The sequence below is a fragment of the Lissotriton vulgaris genome, chromosome 4_1, assembly GCF_964263255.1.
Source record: "Lissotriton vulgaris chromosome 4_1, aLisVul1.2, whole genome shotgun sequence".
NCBI lineage: Eukaryota > Metazoa > Chordata > Amphibia > Caudata > Salamandridae > Lissotriton > Lissotriton vulgaris.
The window spans coordinates 47,132,879-47,155,804 of NC_141691.1; the positions used below are offsets into that span (position 1 = coordinate 47,132,879).

The following is a 22,926-nucleotide window of genomic DNA, read 5'->3' on the forward strand; positions in this document are numbered from 1 at the left end:
AGAAATTTGAACTGGTTACCGACCATAAACCCCTTATTTATATTTTCAACAAGGTTAATTCATCTTGCATGTCAGCAAGGTTAATGAGGTTGCTTTCTAAGTTGCAGGAATTTCATTTTGATGTTAAACATATTAGTGGTGGAATTTTTTTTCGAGCTGACTGTCTTTCGAGACTTTCCATGGTAAAAGATGATGATGAGGATATCTCTACTGAAGATATCGAATGTGTTACCATGGCGGATGCAGTGTGTGAGCTAGGTTCGGTTATATCTGAAAGTGATTGGAAGTCCGCCAACAAGAGTGATCCAGTTCTTCAAAAGTTAGTCACTATTCAACACGTCAGTGGCCGGAACCTAAGTGTTTGGAGGGTGAATTACGTAGATTTGTTCAAATTTCTGAAGAACTCTTGGTTGAGAATAAAATTGTTCGTAGAGGTGACAAGTTTATCCCTCCGTTCAAGTTATGTCCTTTAATCATTAACGAGGCTCATAGAGGACCTTTAGGTGTTACCAAGACCGTTATGAGAATCAAGGAACAATACTGGTGGCCCTCTTTGGATGAGCAAGTTAGGAAATTGGTTGATTCTTGTCCGGAGTGTCTAGTGTCTGATAAACATTGGCATACTATGAAGGTTCCTTTATGCCCAACTGTGTTTCCACAATCGGCTTGGGAAAAAATTGGTATTGATTTTTCTGGGCCGTATTCGATTCTAGATCAGGAGTCCAAGTATGTTATTTTATTGGTCGACTATTATTCAAAATGGATGTATCATGAGTTTGTTAAAACACCTGATTCTGATTCTACGATCTTATTCTTGAAAAAAGTTTTTAATGTGGAAGGTGCACCTGGGGTAATAGTTACTGATAAAGACACACATTTTATTTCCGATAAAATGAGGAAGTTTCTTAGCGATTTGGACATTAAACAACTGAAAGTTGCTTTGTATTCCCCGTCGTCTAATGGTTTGGTAGAAAGGGGAAATAAAGTGATTAAGGAGGGCGTACAAATGGCATAAGCATGCAAACTTAATGTGAGCGATTTCATCAGGGACAAAGTGTGGCATTATAACACTTCCCCACACTGTACAACAGGCATCTCTCCTTTTACTTTGTTAAGAAACAGAGGTTCTCATTCTAATTTGTTTCCTTCTTGGCTTCAGGATTTATCTGGGGATTAGAAGATTGATCTGGGCGCTATTCGCAAGAAAGTAAATGACAAGCGCATGCAAATGAAAAACAATTTTGACATGAAAACGAAATCTGTTCATGTAGATATTTTTGTGGGAGACTGGGTTTTGATTAAGAAGCCCGATAGAGTTAGAAAAGGGGAGTCCAAGTTCTTTGAACCCTTACAGGTCCTTAAAGTTAGTAAAGGTGCTGCATTCGTTGATGGGAAGGGTTGGTGGAATAAACGTCATCTTGTAAAAGTTTCACACCACCAGGCAGACATCATTAAGAGCAAACAGTGCGAACCTGTTTAAGACGTTGATTGGAGTCATTGGTTGGATGTTCCTATTAATCGTCCTAATGCAAATCAAATTGTTAATGCTTATGTTCATTCTTATAATTCCTCTAATTCACGGTATGTTTCATTGTCTTCTCGTGGCAGAACCATCAGAGCTCCTAAGAGGTTTGATGGTTTTGTCAGATTTTGAAAATATGTACATTCCATTGTAATCTTTCTATTTGCTGTTGTAAGGGGGAAGGTGGTGTAGTCGTAGGTAACTTGTGCACATCGCGCGGTGCGTCGCGCGATGGGCACGCAAACTTATTCTTAATGATTTACTGTGTGATTGTTTGAAATGTATCACCCGCGCACGTTGTGGCTGTTCGAAGGAAGTCTCTGACGTTGTGGTCAGTCACCGTTGGGGTTTACCATTGAGCAGACGCATCGCGCATCGGGTGGAGTTCACTTCTGGAAATAAACTACTTAAATGATTCACCGGATGTGACGCGGGGGACCCGGACAACTTTATGCAGTTTACCAGTCGGCCACCCCCTCTGAACGACGTCCTGTTACTGTCGCCTCTTTCTAAACAGCAACAGGAAAACTGGAGTAGAAACGAGGACGCTCCGCCCGGACTCGGGTCTGAAGAACACTGCTTCTTTAAGTGGGCTGAACTCAATCCGAACCCCACTCAGGACTCAGAGGTAAAACCCAGCCCTGAACACACCCAGGTGTGTTCATCACCCGGAGGAGTAGGCGGTTGGAGAGACGTGGAGAAGAGCGACGGAGCGGAGAGAAGTACGGGAGCTGAGGAGCTGTGGAAAACCGGAGGAGAAACTGAAGCAGAGAGCAGTGACAGCGGAGGAGCCCGGATCATCGAGGAGGGGAGGAGGCTGGAGGCGAGTCGGGAGTGAGAGACGACGACTACAGCAGCAAGCCAGGAGGCCAACAGGAAGGCGTTTCGCCCAGCCCCACTTCAAGGGAAGTGTGGCTTGCACAGGTACGATCTCGCTTTGCGGGTTGGGTTGGACGTAGGTGGAACAAACCACCCTGAAAACTCACACGGCATCCTCTGCACTACCCCCCCCCCCTCCCCTTATCTGCACTGTACCGGCACCCAGGGCTTTGTGGTGTGTTTCTGCACGTGTGACCCTCACTCCCCTCCCTACTCACTGTATATATATACGCTAGGACTAAAACCTGCCCCATATCTCTTTTTCCGAGCTGGAAGGCGCCAGAGCAGAGGACCGGACTACTAGTCCCAGAAGCCTTCGGGAAAGAAGAGGAACTCGATCGGAAAGACGCAGGGAGCGGCGTTCCGCCATAGAGGATGCAGCTGAAATACCACTTCCCTACTATCGCAAACTGATACATCGCAGACGTCTTCTAAAAATAAAGCCTGCGTTGCCCACAGTACCTGTCTCTGTGAGTGTATTCCGATCGCAAAGCCCACAAGTGGTGGAGAATGCGGGCAAGCGTATGACCATCTGGGACACAAAGATGGAGGAACTACTACAAGCATTAATTAAAGGCCAAGAGCAACTAGGTTGGGTGGTGGAGCAGCAACTTGCTTCCGCCCAAGCCGACAGGGAGACGTTTCGAACCACCGTCTCCACACAGATTGAAGCACTGCAGAAAGTCATATATGAAACCCCTAGCATTCCCCCAAGAGATAGCGGAAGGTCTCAACCCACCCCATCGGGCATCTCCCTACAAAAATATATAGCCGGAGAGGATCCTAATGCCTTTCTGGTCAACTTCGAGAGGGTCGCTCTGGCGTGTGGGTGGCCGGTAGAAAAGTGGCCGTTTTTCCTTGCACCCCTACTGACCGGCGAGGCCCAGGCCGCATACCAGGTGACTAATAATACAGGACAAACCCTTTATGGCCAAATCAAAGCTATCATACTGGACCATTTGGGTTTAGATACAGAGGCGTGCCGAGTCCGGTTTCGCAAGGAGAGGGACTCCGGGAGAAAACCCAAAAACCTTATTCTTTAGATTGAAGACGGCGGCAGACAAATGGCTCACTCCAACAGTGAGCACCAAGGATGAAATAATGGACAAGGTGCACTTGGAGCAGTACCTTGAAGCCCTGCCTTACGCAACCCAGAAATGGCTAAGTCAACACTGTAACCTAACCACCGCTCAGGCCATGGGGATGGCTTCTACTTTTGCCCGTGCACAACCCCGTATACACCCAGGCGAGGCAGACAGGGCAAACAAACCCGTCCTCCGGTTGGAAAGGACGCCACGAACAACCCCTGGCCTTCCCTTACCCCGATCGACAACAAAGGAGGCCCCTGTGTTCAAAGGACCACAGTGCTTCGACTGTGGTGCATGGGGCCATATCGCTAGATTGTGCCCCAGAAAAGGAACCAGGAGGAGACAATGGATGTTGGATACTTGCCCAAAGTGATCATGTACACCGCAGAGCTTGGAGGGGCAGTTCACATAAGTGTATGGGTGAATGGGGCCAAGGTCAGGGCATTTTTAGACTCGGGTTGCAAGCAGTCTGTAGTGCAGGGGGGTTTTGTGAAGACCCAACAGATAATGCCTGACACCGTGGTATACATAAAATGCGTCCACGGAGACATAAAGAGTTACCCAGTAGCTTACATACCCTTAGAACTCGGGGAGGGGAAATCCCTAGTAGTTAAGGTTGGGGTACTTGACACTCTTCCCGAGGAATTGATCATAGGGACGGACAACCCCCACTTTCTCGATCTATTCTAAGGGACCTTACAGAAGGAGAAAGCCCCAGAGCCCATTCCTGTCCCCGTCTTAACCTCCCCTGACCCTTGGGTGGGCGACCGTAGCTTCAAATTCGCACAATCAAACTATGCCACCTTGTTTAATGCCTGGGAACAAGCACATGCAGACAAAGACAACTCCGCTCCCAAGTATCCCCGGTTTGTGATAAAAGACGAACTGTTATACCGGCAGGGTAATCCTGACGAACCCCTCCAACTAATAGCACCAGTATGTTTCAGAGAACAGGTCATGTTTTATGCACATCCGCATCTGTTGGCCGGTCATACAGGCAGCGAGAAAACTACCCAGAACGTACTACGGAGTTTCTACTGGCCCGGCGTCTATAAAGACATAAAAACCCATTGTCAGACTTGTGATATCTGCCAGCGAAAGAATACGCAGAGACCTCCAGGAGTACCCCTTCAACCCCTTCCTATAATAGGGACTCCTTTCGAGCGAGTGGCCATGGACCTCATAGGCCCCCTCCCCATAACACGACGAGGGAACCAGTATGCTCTAGTCATTGTGGACTACGCCAGAAGATTCCCAGAGGCTTTTCCGCCACGGGCACCAACCTCCAAGACCATCGCAGATAAGTTCCTGGAGCTATTCTCAAGGGTGGGGTTTCACAAAGAGGTCCTAACAGACCAAGGTACCCCTTTCATGTCCCAGGTAATGAGAGAAGTATGCCAGCTCTTGAACCTCCACCAGATCCGGACCTCCGTATATCATCCCCAAACGGACGGACTGGTGGAGCGTTACAACGAAACCTTGAAGCTGACCTTAAAGAAAATGCTCACCGTGAACGGAAATGACTGGGACTTAATCCTTCCTTTGGCCCTATACGTAATTAGGGGTCAGAAACAGAGCAGTCTAGGCTGTTCGTCGTTTGAAATGGTTTACGGACGACAGCCCCGGTGCCTTCTGGAGATGACCAAGGAGGTCTGGGAGGCAGAACAGTGAGGGGAAACAAAGACATTGTTGTACTACAGTCAGAACTTGAAAAACAATTTGGGGAAGATACCGGATCTGGTGTATTCCCGTCTGGAAGACAGCCAGAAGAAGCAGAGCATCTACTACAACAAGGGAAAAAAATGGAGACAGCTCGCCGTAGACGATTGGGCACTTGTGTTGTTACCATCCACTACCAAAAAGTTCCACAATGAATGGCAAGGACCCTTCCGGGTGATAGAAACCATAGGAAAGACCACCTACAAACTACAGCTTTCGGGGAAGAAAACTCAGATCTTCCGCATAAACTTGCTGAAGAAATGGTTGGGTGTTCCACCCATAAGCCACCATCTGGCCGTTCCCACAGGATCCGAAGAGGACACCACACTAGATGAGCTTGTGATCAAGGAAGACCTCTACCAGACTGAACAGGAAGGGTTACAGAGGATTCTACGTCCCTTCTCACGATTATTCTCCAACGTACCCGGGAAGACAAACCTAACAAAATACCGAATAGAAACCCCAGTCTGAACCACGGTTAAGCAACAACCCTATAGGATACCCGCGGCCAAAAGAGAAGCCACACGCCAAGAAGTCCAGGAAATGCTCAAACTCGGAGTGATCCGCCCCTCACGTAGCGAATGGTCCTCACCGATCGTGATGGTACCCAAACCGGATGGAAGTAGCAGGTTCTGCATGGACTTCAGGGCCCTAAACGCGGTGTCCTCCTTTGACGCCTACCCAATAACAAGAATTGACGAGCTGATCGAAAAACTAGGGAAAGCTCATTACATCAGCAGCCTAGACCTGACCAAGGGATATTGGCAGGTTCCCCTAAGAGAAAAAGACTGAAAGAAGACCGCTTTCGCCACCCCAGACGGACTCTACGAATTCAATGTACTACCCTTCGGGTTACATGGAGCGCCAGCCACTTTCCAGAGGTTGATGAATGAAGTACTAAGAGAACATCAAAGCTTCAGCTCAGCATATCTGGATGACATCATAATATTCAGCCCTTCCTGGGAGACCCACCTTCAACACCTCCAAACCATCCTACGACAACTGGAGAAAGCTGAGCTCCACGTAAACTCCAAGAAGTCCCGCATAGGGTACCAGAAAGTAAAGTATCTGGGATACATGCTTGGACACGGAGTTATAGAACCGCAGATCGAAAAGGTCAGAGCCATAGCCGACACACCTTTTACCAAAACCCCTAAAGAGATGAGGGCGTTCTTGGGATTAGTCGGCTATTACCGCCGCTTCATACCATCGTTTTCAGACATCGCTGCCCCCCTTACAGACACATTAAAGAAACAGTCGCCAGCCCCGGACTACCAGAAGCCCACCCCTGAGATGTGGTGGGCATTCAAAACACTGAAAAAGGTTATCACAACCAGCCCCGTGTTGTCCTCCCCCGACTTCTCCAGACCATTTATACTACACACTGATGCCTCCGACTTTGGAATAGGGGCGGTACTATCCCAAAAGACTGATGCAGGAGTTGAACACCCCATCCTATACATAAGCCGCAAACTGTTCCCAAGAGAGGTGAGGTACCCGACAATAGACAAAGAGTGTCTCGCCATTAAGTGGGCCGTTGACAAACTGCGCTATTACCTGGAGGGACACCCATTCACCCTCTACACAGATCATGCCCCATTGCAGTGGATGAGCCGCAATATATCCAACAATCCGAGGGTTATGCGCTGGTTCTTTTCCCTCCAGCCATTCTCCTTTCAGGTATGTCAGAGAAAAGGGAAAGACAATGTCAGTGCCGATTACTTGTCCCGATTCCCTCTCCCCGATCGGGAGAATCCTAGGGGGAGGTGTGTGACGCGGGGGACCCGGACAACTTTATGCAGTTTACCGGTCAGCCACCCCCTCTGAACGACGTCCTGTTACTGTCGCCCCTTTCTAAACAGCAACAGGAAAACTGGAGTAGAAACGAGGATGCTCCGCCCGGACTCGGGTCTGAGGAACACTGCTTCTTTAAGTGGGCTGAACTCGATCCGAACCCTGCCCAGGACTCAGAGGTAAAACCCAGCCCTGAACACACCCAGGTGTGTTCATCACCCGGAGGAGTAGGCGGTTGGAGAGACGTGGAAAAGAGCGACGGAGCGGAGAGAAGTACGGGAGCTGAGGAGCTGTGGAAAGCCGGAGGAGAAACTGAAGCACAGAGCAGTGACGGCTGAGGAGCCCGGAACATCGAGGAGGAGGAGGCGGCTGGAGGCGAGCCGGGAGTGAGACGATGACTACAGCAGCAAGCCAGGAGGTCAACAGGAAGGCGCTTCGCCCAGCCACACTTTAAGGGAAGTGTGGCTTGCACAGGTACAATCTCGCTTTGCTGGTTGGGTTGGACGTAGGTGGAACAAACCACCCTGAAAACTCACACGGCATCCTCTGCACTACCCCCCCCCCCCCCCTTATCTGCACTGTACCGGTACCGAGGGCTTTGTGGTGTGTTTCTGCACGTGTGACCCTCAATCCCCTACTCCCCTCCCTACTCACTGTATATATATATATACGCTAGGACTAAAACCTGCCCCATATCTCTTTTTCCGAGCTGGAATTCGCCAGAGCAGAGGACCGGACTACTAGTCCCAGAAGCCCTTGGGAAAGAAGAGGAACTGGATCGGAAAGACGCACGGAGCGGTGTTCCGCCACAGAGGCTGCAGCTGAAATACCCCTTCCCTACTATCGCAAACTGATACATCGCAGACGTCTTCTAAGATTAAAGCCTGCGTTGTCCACAGTACCTGTCTCTGTGAGTCTATTCCCATCGCAAAGCCCACACCGGAGTTTGTGAATTCAGTTCTTCTACAACTGTGAATAGGATGTCCCATTGGAATAAGAGTCCCATCCCAATAGGGCATCCCATTGATAACGGGTCCTGCAGTTATTGTAGGCTTGAGTTAAAATGGCGTGACCTGGTGGTGTTGATAGTTCATAGCCACGTTGACTGCTCATCAGTCAATTGTTGCTCCATCGCCCTCTGCCGTAACCCCGGGTAGGCAGCGTCTTCCGTAGCACACTGTGACTTATACACATAAACACAAAGGTCACACAAGCCTTCATCACCAACTGGCTGGACTACGGCAACACACTGCATGCAGGAGTCACCACTCAATGCATGAGAAGACTCCAGACGATACAAAACTCAGCGGCTAGACTGATGCTCAACAAAACAGATCCACATCACCCCCCCACCTTAGAAACCTCCACGGACTCCCCGTCCAGAAAGATGCAAATTCAAGATAATGACACATGCCTTCAAAGCCCCCCACAACCAAAGACCAACATACATGAACCACCGTCTGAACTTCTACCAACAATCCAGAGACCTCCGCTCCGCCTCCCTCGCCCTCTTGCTGCGCATCCACCGTAGCTACAGCAGAGGCCGTTCCTTCTCCCACCCACCGCCAAGAACTGGAACACCCCCCACACCTTCAACCATCCCTCTTGCTGACAGACTTCAGGAAGAGACTCAAGACCTGGCTCTACGACTGAGCTCAGCAACCCAGCGCCTTGATACCCTCGAGGGTGATAAGCAGCGCTTTACAAATACTGATTGATTGATTGATTGACTGATTGATTCACCAATGCAACGGTACAAGTAGGGCACCTACTGACTCTTGGCGAGGCCTTCACTTACCTCCTCAGACAGGATATAAGAGCATTCACATAGAGCGATGGACTAATCTGTGGAAAGTACGGAGTTAATGGCAGACCACTGCCCCTCACAGGCCCTAGAGCTGCAGCAGAAGCACTCACAGGTCCAACTAAACTCGGGCTACACCAAATTTTAAAAGGGACCAGCCTGTAGGAACACCTATTCATTTCTATATAGGCTACACTTAGGCCATACCATCTGTGGCCGCATCTTCTGGATGCCGACAAAGCACTCCCTTAGGCCTGTTCAACTCTCGGCCAATGGAAGCAGACTCTAGTGGATTCTAGTGTCTGGTGTGGTGGACTCACCTCCGTGCTGTATCACAATGAACATGTTCCGTTAGCGTAACTTTCTATCGGCGACTCGCTTTATCCTCTGTTGAGGTAGCCAGGCTGAAGCCAGTCCTAGGATCTTGGTGTCTCCCAAGCTTTGTGATGTCACCTGTCAATCTTCTGGTACAATGTAGCACAAGAGGACCATGGGTAAACTTCCTGCCCTGAAGGCTCCTCTCTGACCTACTGAAATGATGAATGGACAATAGTTTCTGCCATGAGGAGAGTTTTCATTAGTTATCTTCTATCAGAGTGACTGTCCAAGGGATGAGTAGGTAACTTGAATCCAATCCTATGCATCTTCCTGTGACACCCAATTGGAAGAAATAAGATAAGATGGCCCTCTGTCCACTTCTTCTTTCAATACAAAACAACAGATTCAAGAATAGGGGGTCGAAGACTAGAAATCCTCAAGAGGAAGGGGCAAGGGAATGGAGTATAGGGGTCTGTATAAAATATTAAATAGGTTGTGTTCACCGTTAACACTCTAAGGGCTAGATGTAGGATGCCAAATAGCGACCGCGAACGCCAAAATTCGCAGAATTTCAGCCTTTGCGATCGCAATTTGGCTCTGAGCAATGTAGGTGATATTAAACTAACTCGCAAAATAAGCAATCGCAAAAATTGCGATTACTTACTTTGCGATTGCATTTAAGGAATCGGAAATTGCGATTCCTTAAATGCAATGTAAGTAGCACAAAAGAAAGTGCGCTTTAGCCTTAAGGAATCGCTAATTACCATTATAGCAATTTCCTTTAAAAAAGCACTTTTTTGCTTTTTTAAAAGTGCCATGTGGCACACATTCATGCCCTTAGGGCATGTATGTGTGCCACATGTGCACACATGCACATTTCAGGGGTGCAACAGGGTGTCCTTTTGGAACCCTTGCACCCTTGAAATTGCGTCCGGGATTTGCGAGTGCCTCTTGGTTACTCGCAAATTGCGGGCGCCAATCCTATTCATTCCTATGGGCCTCTTGGCCCATATGAATGAATGGGATGGTATTCCTTGATTGCGAATCTCAATTTGCGATTCGTAATTAAGGAATATTTGCAAATATTTTTGTAATTCCTACCTACATTCAATTTAGCTGGTCTTTAATAGCGATTCGGAAAAAATCGCTATTAAGGAGTCGCTAAATTAAATTTTCCTACATCTGGCCCCAAATGAATAGTTGAGCTCAACACTTCAATCATTAAGAAAAGAGCCCCAAACATCTTCAAATATCTGCAATTGTCATTTAGCTTATAAATAAGGTGCTCCAAGCATGCCCTACCATACATGTTATTCAACCAGGTCTGTAGAGTGGGTATCAGAGTCGACTTCCAGAGACTCAGAATCACCAATTTAGCAGCCCCTAAAGCAGTGGAGCGACATCTATTAACATGCGGGTGTTAACCCCTAACATCTTTCCTCCCCACTGCGGGTGCGTGTTTCCTTTTCTTACTTGTTTGTTGTGTTATTCTTTTTCCCCTTTTTAGTTGCCAATTCGTAATTACTTTAAAGAAGACATGTCTACTGTTGAATTTTGGATCATCATTTTAATTTGTGGATTTCCTCACCCTGCATGGCGACTGGTCTGTGCATTTTTATTGAGCATCTCTTGCTACAGTAATGCGAAAAACTCAATAAAGAAATGAACTCTCATCATTCTGTGACTTTCCTTCCACATGTACCATTGCACTCGACCCAGAGAACCAAGCTACTCCCTGACTTTTCTGAAGAGTGGAAGCATGCACCCCAGGATTCTTCCAAAAGAAGGTAGAGAGTTTGAAAGTCAGAAATACTCTGGCACAAGGAATTACACTCCCAGCCCACTGCCCAATCAAAGAAAAAGTACTTCATTTACATATTGGGGAGTGGGACACAAAAATACGTAGGAGATCCTAGTATCTGCTCTGGGTGAGATATGCTCCCAAATACTGTAATAGCGCTTCTGCATTGTAGCACTACAATACACATGACAAGTGGATCCATGGCCAATGTTAACCTAGGGAAGAAGGGTTAGGGTCCTGGCTAACTATATGAGCGCTTGAGTCTCTCGTCTTTTTCTAATGAATGACAGAGGTATTTATTAGTGCCAACTCACCCAGGGGCTTCTTGGCACTAGGGCTGATCTACTTAAGCTGAGTGAAAAAAGAACTGGGCTAGTGGAAAAGGGCAGTGCTCAAAGCTTGACAAAAAGAGGCAAAGTTTGCCATTCGGCAAGGAGAGAGTGGAAGGTGGCCCCACAGCTTTAGAACCAGGACAGAAAGCGCTCTCCCTCTCACACGGCTCTGCCAAAAGTGAGCAACATTTGCCATAAAATGGGAAGCCAAACTGAGGAAACGAGACGGGGATACCGTGAAATTCAGGCCTGGAGGCAGTAGCTCCTATGTCATCTGTCGGAAGCTGGCTCTGTATATACTATACCAAAGTGAGATATAGTGTGCACAGAGGGATGTAAGTCACTACAACGTGATCTTTTAGATCGCGGTACTTGACAACGCGGGCATTACAACGCAAGTCGTTACAATGACTTGCGTTGGAAGGCGCGGATTTTGGAATATTATAATTTTATATTCCAACACCAGTCCACGTAACAGTAGGGAAGGTGTTGGAATATAAAATTACAACATTCCTTGTCCAACAGCGCCATCCAGCGCAAGTCGTAGTAACGACTTGAGTTGTAATGGCATTGTTGTAAAGGCACTGCGGTATAAACACCGTGTTGTAAACGATGTTTACTGCACAGAGTCCAGTGGAACCCAAAAGGTAGGCAGAGGTAAAGTATATAGCACCTCATTCTCTGTTTGTGGTAGTGTGGTTGAGTAGTAAGGCAGTATCAGATGACAGTGTTAAGCATTTGTTGTACACACTCCATCAGCAAATGAATTCACAAACTCAAAGACCGAACTTCAGACCAATTGGTTTTGTATAAAAATATTCTTTTAGTTATTTTATTTCCTAGAATCAAACACGCCTGGCACAGGTAAGTTGATAAATACTTTGCACAAAATATGCAGTTTGAAATGCAGCTGTAACTGTTATTTGAAATGGTTACAGTTTGAATTACTGGTAATGCAATACTGTGGAATGCTGTACATATACTTTGGATTGATTTTGCAGTAAAATTTAAAGGTACTTTTTAGATAACTTTTTGTACTCTGTGATATGCCTAGATATCACACTGGGACATTTCCTAGAGAAAAGGTGAGTCAAGTCAGTTAAGTTTTGCACAATTGTTATTTTTCAGGTTTTCATACAATTCAACTCCACCCTCAGCGGCACAAGGGCGGCCGGGTGCAAAGTGCTAAGGCCCAATGTTATCCCACGGGGGATAGTGGGCCTCCAGTTGGTGGCTGCTGGCTAGCAGGCCACTCGGCTGTGGGAGCAAAGCTCCTGGACTTTAGCTCAGGACAAATGTGGAAATAACGTAGCACCAAAGGTGCACCCTCAGTGGCACTAGGGCGGACCGGTGCAGGGTGCTGTTTCGACGTCGGGTGCCCTGTTGTTTTCAATGGGGAACCACCAGTTGGGAAAAGCACTGCAGGCCTGAAGACGTAGGACTTCTGGGTGCAACCACTGTAGAAGTAGACCTCAGCAAGACCTATCGGTGCTAGGGGTTCACACTTCTCTGCACACAAGTCCTCAGACCAGCAAATAGAAGTTGGCACGGAAACTGAAATGTCAAGAAAACAATTTATTAAACCTCATGAGGTGGAACTACATTCACACAACACCCTTTGGCAGTGTATGAAGTTGCACAAGGAGTAGAAGAACCATGGGTCTTTTATACCCACATAGGAGCTCTAAAGGAGGCAGTACAAGTTCACATAGGATGAGTTACACACACATATATGGTCATACAGAGAATGCACAGTCAACAAAGAAGGAGGAGTCATGGATTGCCAACCTCAGTTAAAACAGCCTGACAGTAATGAACTAGAGCAGGTGCATGGGCAGCTACAGACTCTTCTGAGCATGTGCAGAGTAGCAGGGGCTAAGTATAGCCAGTTCTTGAGCAAAGCACTAGGGCAAGCAACAGCGAAGAAGGAAAGAGCATATGGCTAGCACATGGTCAACAAGATGGCTGCCGGAAACAAGATGGCTTCAGCTAAATGCTAGCAGCAGTCTCTGCCAAATTTTCACACCACCACTTGGAGAGGTAAGTTGGGAGGTTAAGAGTTGTTTAGGCACTGTCGGTTTGGCCACCCAATGCCGTGGGGAGTCGGGTGCAGGGGTGCCTTTTGGGGTCAGATCTTCTTACCAGCTCCTGGTCGCGGTTGGAGGGACCTTCCGGTTTGAGGTTGCAGGCGTTGCCAGGAGGCTTGAGGCAGGTCAGGGGTCCACAGATCTCAGGTGAGGGTTGCCGGGGGGACCACCTCGTGGTGTTTATCCACTCAAGCTCGGGCCGTGGACGGCTGGTACAGAGCGGTGTGTATTTGCGCTTTCCGGACGGGGCCAGTGGTTGCAGATGAACAAATCCGGTGTTCACGGGAGACAGAGTCTTTGTTTTTGAAGGCAGGTAGGTCCTCTGGGGTTTTTGAGGTTGCTGGCTGCAGGACACACCGGGATTTTGCAGAAGCAGGTTCAAGGTAGACACAGGACAGTAGGGCTGAGGCTAAGTAAGTGGGTGTCTTCCTCTTGTTAGCTGCTGCATGGCTGTCCGGTCGTTCTTCTTCTTGTAGTTTCTTCTTGTCTGAGGAAGCAAGGTTCAGGAGTGCCCCTAAATACTAGATGTAGGGGCTTTACAGGTAGGTAAAAGGCAGAGACAAATGGGTCCCTTCCCTTGGGTGGGTACACCCCTACTATGCCACCTTCCAGTGGGAGGGGGGCAGGAGCCTATCCCTGGTTGGCTGAGTCCTTCCATCTGTAAGATGGCAGGGACTGAGAGTTGTGCTTCACCTCACCTTCCCCACCTGAGGGGTGGAGTTGGCAGAGGTGGACACACCTCTTTTCCTCACTTGCTTTTCCCGCAGAACCAGTGGGGACCAGTTGCTGGGAGCAGCAAGTGGCCTGGGGAAGCTCACAGGGGCGGCAAGCCTTTAAAGCTTCCCCCTCGTGAACCAGGCCCATCCTGGCGGAGAAGGCTTGGCACCTCATCCCAGGATGTGCATTGTTTCAGGCCCCAGAGAGCAGCAGCTCTTGACCCAGGGATGAAGAAACATGTCTGGTGGTGGCAGCCTTAGCAGCCACTCAGCCTGGACACTAGTGGTAGGTTAGTTTTCATGGGGTATCTCTAAGATCCCCTCTGTGTGCATTTTCATTAAATCCCACACTGCATCAGTGTGGGTTTAATGTGCTGAGAAGTTTGATTCCAAACTTCTCAGTTTTCAGTGGAGCCATTATGGTGCTGTTGAGTTCGTAATGACAAACTCCCAGCACCATATACTCTTAATGGCAGCACTGCACTTGCAATATCTAACAATGGACTTAGACACTGTAGGGGTACAGGGCGTATGCACCTGTACTCTCACCACTGGTGTAGTGCAACCAGCTAGAGGGGTGGCTGATATATGCCAGAGCAGTAGGTTGTACGCATGGCACACAGAGATGCGGTGCCGTCGATCCTCTTCTCTGGGGATGAGCCGCAACAAGCCCTGGAGACACGCTTCTCAGAGATGCGGCAATATCTGCGGCAACTTCGGTCCTTCTCTCTTGCGTCACGCTTCCTAGTGATGCGTCGGCATCTGCGGCAACGTTGATTCTTTTCTCCGGTGATGCGGGCGCTTCGTATTGTGAAGCGGCAGCGGCGGTTGTGCGACATGCTTCTCGATCTTGAGTCGAGCTTCCATCTCCTTGCGAAACGCAAATCCCCCACAAAGTCCAGCACAGCTGCAGGCACTTCAGGAAGACTTTTAGGAAGCTGGCGGGTGAAGTCTGCTGTCCCTGAGACTTCATCAGGAAGCAAGCTCTTTTCCAAGCCCTTGGAGATCCTTCACAAGTTGAAAGTAAAGCACACAAAGTTCATTCTCCTTTCTTTTGCAGTCAGGCAACCACTGCAGGCCAGTCCCCCAAGCAGCACTTCAGCTTAGGGATAGTCTCTCTTCAGTTTCTTCAAGTTAGTCTCCTCAGCAAAGGTTTCCTCTTGCAGTCCAAAGTGATCTAATTTCATGGGATCAGGGTCCCAATATTTATACCCCAACATCCTCTGTTCTCTGAGGGGAGAGTGGCCTTTGCCCAGTCCAAACCAGTTCTGAAGCACTCTGTTTACCAGACTTTTCCTTTCCTTTCACAGTGCAGGGCAGGCATATCAGACGCCCCACAGGAGGTGGAGCCAGCATTGTGGAAGGCAAGTACAGTCCTGGAGCACTTTGTTTACATGACTCCTTCTCTTCTTTCAGTGTGCAGGGAAGAGACATCAGCCGCTCCCCAGGGGATGGAGCCAGCATTGTGGAAGGCAGGCACAGCCCTATTCAAGGTCCAAGTGCAGCTCCTCCCTTCAATCTAGATGCAGATCTCTCTAGTCACCACTCGGCTGACTCAACCTGTCTCTTGGAATCCCCCAGCTTTGTCACTCACAAAACCAGACAAAGGAATACACAACCTAGCAGAGGCAGACTTGAAAGGTTAGGCAAGCAAATACCTACTTTCTAAAAGTGGTATTTGCAAACACAGAATATTAAAACCAACTTCACTAAAAGATGTATGTTATCATTCTGAGTTCAGGCATACTAAACTTGAATTTCTACCATGTTCTCTGAGACAGTTAGGATTAAAAATATATAATAATCTAACAGCCCATTCTGGCCTATGAAGAACAGGTAGCCTTGCAATAGTGAAAAACGAAAATGGCTGTAATTCACTATTAGGACATGCCATACACATCAGGGTTTGTCCTACCTTATACTTGCAATGCACCCTGCCCTTGGGCCTACCATAAGGGTGACTGATATGAAGAAAAGGGGAGGTGTAGGGACTGGCAAGTGAGTGCACTTGCCCAGTCAGCATGACAGTACCTGACTGCACGCATGCTCAGCAATGGCAGACCTTAGACACATTTTACAAGGCTGCTTCTTGGGTGGCACACCAGTGTTGCAGGCCCACCAGCAGCATTTGGATTACGCTCCCTGGGCACACTCAGTGCACTGTACTAGGGTCAGACAAGTAAACCAAACATCCAATCATGGAATCACTAATCCATACATCAATTTACAGGGAGCACTTGCACTGTGGCACTGGATAGTAGTGGCATCATATGTTATGATCCTGTTCGGCATTAAAAGGTGAGAGGTTACTGATAGTGTAACTCAACGAGTTGAACGACCCAAGTGGACAACAGTAGAAACATGTTTGCTAGGACTATCCCCCCTACCACGGAAAGCAAAAGTGTTGCGCCGGTTCACAGACCTCTCTTTATTACTGGCTAAAAGACTGCTTATGCAGCTATGGAAGTCTCATGGTCTCAGAGAAAAAGATATCGGGGGAGTGTGAGAAGTTGGCCTGATATATGATGTTTCCAATTCTGGAACAACCTTGTATCAGTCCAAACAAATCCTTATGGTGTCTGGTTGTAAGTTAACCTTATTAGACAAGCTATCTTAAGGGTAGCATAGACTAAGCAGCCTTAAAGGCTTAACTCAAGAGGTCATGTTAAGCGAGCTGTTTTACCAATCACAGTCCTGTAATATCAAATGAAAGGACACCACACAAGTATATATTATAAAAATATATGTATTTATTTCTAAATTAATCCCCAGTACTCTTTATGAGCAAAGGGGCACAAGCGTTAAATCAAAAGCACAGTATAACATACAAAGTTGCACAATTATGGATGAGGGCGGGTGGCCACTCAAACCATATATTAAAAAAGTGGTATAAGAGATACCAATCGAACAGTGGTTAGGCCTAGGGCCTAGGGAATCGCTGGGAACAGTCTGGACTAGCAATGCTGAAGTCGGGGAAAGCCCGCGGGATTCGGGTGCAGCACGTAAAGTGCGGCTTGCACCAATGCAATGTCAATGGTGCGTAAAAGTTACACAATGAGAGTTTAAAGATACTTCCGCTGAACCTAGAGGAACAAAACTTAAGACACAGACCCTAGAGGTGTGTACCAGTGTGGGAACACCAGCGTTGCAGTGTTACCTCACCCACAGGAAGCGGGTGCACAGGGTCGAAGTGGTGTTGGGTCTTGGTGCTTGGAGCTGAAGATGCTGCAGGCGATGGGAAGCAGAAGTGTCCGGTCTGATCCAAGGGTGGATCGAAGTTGAGAAGTATCTGAAAGCAGAGGGGACAGAGTCTGGGTCACTCAGCAGTGACCAGGGTGGAACCAGGACGGAACCAGGCAATGTCGGGCGCAATCAGATGGTTGTCGAGGAGCTTCTCTCCGCTGTCACGTGGGCTCTGGGGCATCTGCGACGTCCAGGAGCAGGTAACGATCTGTCCCACGCAGGTTCTCGCCGTCAGCGCTGTCGGCTTCAAGATTGGAGCAAACAACACTTGGCAAAAGCAATCCACGCGGAACTGGGAGATTGCTTCTCACTCGGACCAGGAGGGTCAGAGCGGGGGCTCCTTTTCACAGGAGCTGGTGCAAATCTGGAGCAATCAGAAAAGCAGGTTGGTTTAAGGTTTTCGTCGGCACAGGGGCCACAAGCCAGCTGGCAAGTGACCGGGCCAACGCGTCGAGCCAACACAAGCAGAAGGGCCCCACGCAGCACTCGTCGAGTGTGGAGGGGTGAGCTTCGGTGCAAGAGCAGCTCAGGGTTGGGGCTTCTCAAACCCCAGTGTACAGCTTCGAGGGTCACTCGTGGGCTGCACGGTCAGCGTCTCGTGGCCTTTTCAAGATGGCGTGCCCCACGCTTCCGGTCACCTCCACGGGTCTCAGCTCTGCAGGTACTGTGGATCGGGCTGGAGGAAGGCAGGCAAGCTTGATCTCGTTGATCTCTGTCGCTCGAGTTCCGGCGGGAACTGCAACAAAGCAAGGGTCGAGGTGCTGGATGGTGCCTGGTTGCACAGGGTGGTCACTCCTTGACCACAAGGGAGATTCTTCAGTCTTCTACGTTGAGTAGGATGTCGAAGGGTCCAGAGTTTCGTTTCAAATGTTTTGTCAGGATAATCTGAGTGCTTTGGCACTGCTCCCATTCTTATACCAATCTAGGGGGCTGGATTACCTGCTAGGTCCCCTCCTATGGGTGGGACCCAGGAAGGGGGTGGATACACCCCTTTCCTTTGTTCCAGGCCGCGCTGGGACTGGGGCTGGTGTGCCCCAGAACAGGTTTGGCCGGATTATGCAAGGGGCAGCCTTGTGCTCCCCAGGCAGTGTCTGGTTTCTTTCAAACCTCCCTGCTACAATCCACTATCTCCTGTCTGGGGTGGTGTAACACCGCCCTGCGACAGGAAACCCTTTGTCCAGGCCACCATCTGCTGAGTTTCGGTCAGCAGCAGGAGGCCAGACCCGTGTCTTTGGCAGAGGCATTCATTTTGTGGATCTGAGGCTCTTTTAAAATCAACCGCGTTTCAGTAAAGTAACATGTCCTCTCCCTCTAGAGGGGTGGAATGCTACCCCCGTCGCCAGAACTGGCGAGGGGGTAGTATTCCAATTCCTATGACACCTTACACAACATGTTTTGATAAAGCCAAACCAAAGTTGCTATATAACCGCGAGGATTATAAGGCACTTAATAGTATATGGTATGGCAGTATCCCGGAACAGCTTAGGGAGTTGTTCCCGACAGCTGCAGACAGGCTCAGCTCATGCTAGAGCTCCATCTCACATTAAACCACGCACTCTGCCTCCAGGATTGATAAGGCCTTCCATAGGAGTGGCTCACAGGTTTATATGTGTCCAGATATAGATTTAGATATAGGAATACTATATCTAAGCAAGGGGTGATTACACCCACTTGCCCCAGCTGAGTGATCAGCCAGTTGTGTCAATTTAAGAACCAGCCAGGGGTGGCAAAAGCTATGCTTCAGCCCCTGGTAGGCCTTGGTGGCACCTATGCCCTGACCACCTATAGTGCAGGGTACAGGGGCTGACAAGGAGTCCATTTCCAATTGTGGTATGTACCTATAGCACATGTATTACGAATTTAGAGAGAGAACAGCAGGCTGGGGGTCTGATTAGCAGGCCCACAGCCTCAGTAAGTCGAAAACCAGTGAAGCAAAAAGCAAAAATTGGGGTGACCATAGGATAGCAGACACTACTCTCCTACACAACCCCCCCACCCCAAACGCAGGGACATTAAACTTAACCTTGACCAGATAAGTCTTCATGTTCTAAGTGGAAGTACCTGGAGAGACCATCTGCATTACCATGGTCAGTCCCTGGGCGGTGCTCCACTGTAAAGTCCATCCCCTGTAGGGAAATGGACCACCTAAGCAGTTTGGGATTTTCACCCTTCATCTGATTTAGCCACAAGAGGGGCTTATGGTCTGTCTGAATTTGGAAGTGAGTTCCAAACAAGTATGGCCTCTACTTCTTCAGGGCCCAAACCACAGCAAAGGCCTCCCTCTCAATAGCTTACCAACGTTTCTCCCTGGGGGTCAGCCTTCTGCTAATAAAAGCAATGGGCTGGTCTTGACTGGTGTAACACCGTCCTGCGACAGGAAACCCTTTGTCCAGGCCACCATCTGCTGAGTTTCGGTCAGCAGCAGGAGGCCAGACCCGTGTCTGTGGCAGAGGCATCCATTTTGTCGATCTGAGGCTCTTTTAAAATCAACCGCGTTTCAGTAAAGTAACATGTCTTCTCCCTCTTGAGGGGTGGAATGCTACCCCCGTCGCCAGAACTGGCAAGGGGGTAGTATTCCAATTCGTATGACACCTTACACGACATGTTTTGATAAAGCCAAACCAAAGTTGCTATATAACCGCGAGGATTATAAGGCACTTAATAGTATATGGTATGGCAGTATCCCGGAACAGCTTAGGGAGTTGTTCCCGACAGCTGCAGACAGGCTCAGCTCATGCTAGAGCTCCATCTCACATTAAACCACGCACTCTGCCTCCAGGATTGATAAGGCCTTCCATAGGAGTGGCTCACAGGTTTATATGTGTCCAGATATAGGTTTAGATATAGGTATACTATATCTAAGCAAGGGGTGATTACACCCACTTGCCCCAGCTGAGTGATCAGCCAGTTGTGTCAATTTAAGAACCAGCCAGGGGTGGCAAAAGCTATGCTTCAGCCCCTGGTAGGCCTTGGTGGCACCTATGCCCTGAGCACCTATAGTGCAGGGTACAGGGGCTGACAAGGAGTCCATTTCCAATTGTGGTATCTACCTATAGCACATGTATTACAAATTTAGAGAGAGAACAGCAGGCTGGGGGTCTGATTAGCAGGCCCACAGCCTCAGTAAGTCGAAAACCAGTGAAGCAAAAAGCAAAAATTGGGGTGACCCTACTCTCCTACAGGGAGGAAGTAGTGCGAAGGGCCCAAACAGAAGGAGAAGCTCTCAAAAGGGAGGCGTATAGAGGGCTTCGCAAGAAACCAGTATCGCTAGACTAGTTTCAACTGTTGGAACAATTCAAAAGTAATGTCTCTGTTAATTAGGGCAGAAGTGGCCTGCACCACCTTATGTGATTGGTTAATACATTTGTAAGTAAAGTGTCATAAATAGGAATGATGCCACTGTGGTTGTCTTCTGTTTCCTTGTCTATATTCCTTTAAATCCCCCCTCCTTCATTCCCTACCCTCCACCCACCCGTTTGTCTTCCTCCTCCCCCCACCCCTATTGTTCTTATAGAGCCCACAGCGGCCTATCCTCATAAACAGCGGTAAGGACCGCACGGACAAGCATTTACAATCTAGAATTAATGGGAATGTTCTTCTTTTGGGTGGGAGGGGGGTTAAGTTGAGCGTACTGCTCCAAATTTTTCCTTCTTTAAGAAAAACAAAATCAATCACAGATTCTCGCATTCCCACATCTGGGTTTTATATCATTGAATGTTCCTAGTGAACTATATGTGTTGAGTAGAAATGTTACACTCTCAATAACATATGCTGTATGACTACAAAGTACAAAATGTATAATGCTCCTTGATAATATGTGATGCAAAAAGAAAAACCAATACAAATATGTGGAGAAAAAAAGGGTGAATAGATGGACGGATGAGTGAAAGGGTGGATGAGTGAGTGAAAGGGTGGGTAGATGGATGGAAGGATGGATAGATGAGTGAAGGAGTGAAAGGGTGGATGGGTGAGAGAAAGAATGGATAAATGAGTGAAAGGATGGATGGGTGATGGGTTCAATGGATGGATTAATGAGTGGATGAGTAGATGGATGGATGGATGGATGGAAGGATACATGGCTAAGTGAAAGGGGATGGAGAGAGAAAGGGAGGATGGGTAGACAGATTACTGAAGTGGTGAATGGGTGGAAGGATAAGTGACTGGGTGGATGAATAAGTGAGTGAAATGATGGCTGGATAGGTAAATAGCTGGATGGGTGAATGGTTGGAAGAGTGGATGGATATGTGTATGGATTGATAGGGTGAAAGGGTGGATGGATGGATGAGTAAAGTGGTGGAAGGGGGAATGGATGAATGAAATGATGGATGAAAAGATAAGTGATGGATAGGTCTGTGAATGGTTGAATATGGACATGGATGGGCACACAGATGGAAGGACAGATTCAATGGTGAAAGACTGAATGATGGATGAAAGTATGATTACATCTTGTAAGCCCCATTATCTTAAGTACATTTCCTATATTGTCTTTTACATTTATATGAGTCATTGTCTTTATATGTGTGTCCAGTAGCGGTCGGTGGTGGGAGTTCTGCTAGGCGGTAACATGGGGCAGGGGAGGGGCAGGGTGGGGGTAGTAAACAACAGAATATGGCCAAGTACAGGTAAGTAAACATATAAATAAATAAAACGAATTTCGCTGCGCGCACTGCATTGCATTTGGCGATGCAGTGCGTGCAACAAAATTAGTTTCGTTTATTTATATGTTTACTTACCTGTATTTTGCCGTATTCCGTAGTTTACTACCCCCCGCCCATCAGCACTCCCACCACCGACCACTACTGTGTGTGTTATGTAACGCAGTCCGACACCCCGCCCTTCATACTTGGAATGAGTAGCACTATAAAAGAAATTAAATACACATGAGAGAGGGTCTACATGAAGATGAGGGGTGCCATTGGAGGGTGGTAGCAAGCCAGACTGGCGGGACCGGGCATAGGGCATTTCCCTGGAGGCTGGAAAGGTGGGGAGTGGTTTTGGTACCACAAGAAGACCTGCACATTTGCTCAAAGCTGCGCGCATACTGAAAAACCATGAAGTGCATGATTGTCTCAACGTAATATAAACTTATTTTGACTAGTACTTAAGTGGTTGTCTATTTACTCACTTAAATACTATTGTGCAACCTCCTCTGATGTGTCTGTAAAACGTACCTTTTGTTCTGAATTTTGACCTCCTGTCCTGAATTTTTACCCTTTGTCCTGAATTTTTACACTCACTGTCCCGAATTTGCACCCAAGCCAGTTAGTCAACCTTTCCAGGCACACACCTCCCTTCTTGAATTCCAAAGTCTTCTGTCCTTTTAACTGTTGCCCATTCATGAGGTCTCATACTATGAAAGCCTTTTCATCGACAAAGGTACTGGGGTTGGGCCATTGACACTGCTGCTACTGGAGAAGCCACAAACCTCCAGGCAGGTGTTAAACCACGACGATTGAGCGGGTTCAATTGCTCTGGCCTCCCAGCTGCGTGACGTAGATTCACAAACAAACCTGGGCCCTGACAGTCCATCTCTTGATGTAAATGTAGTATTCAACACACGGACATGGGGGGTGTTGATGATAAGTTTATTGAAATAACAAGGGCCCGCAGGAGCGGGATAACT

The 22,926-nt window shown here is 48.1% G+C and overlaps 1 protein-coding gene across 1 annotated transcript in view; it reads right to left on the reverse strand.

Moving 5' to 3' along the window:
- The window catches only part of C4_1HXorf65 (chromosome 4_1 CXorf65 homolog), a 180,734-nt gene that overhangs the window by 152,584 nt on the left and 5,224 nt on the right, over positions 1–22,926 (reverse strand). The gene's annotated exons all lie outside the window — the stretch shown is intronic.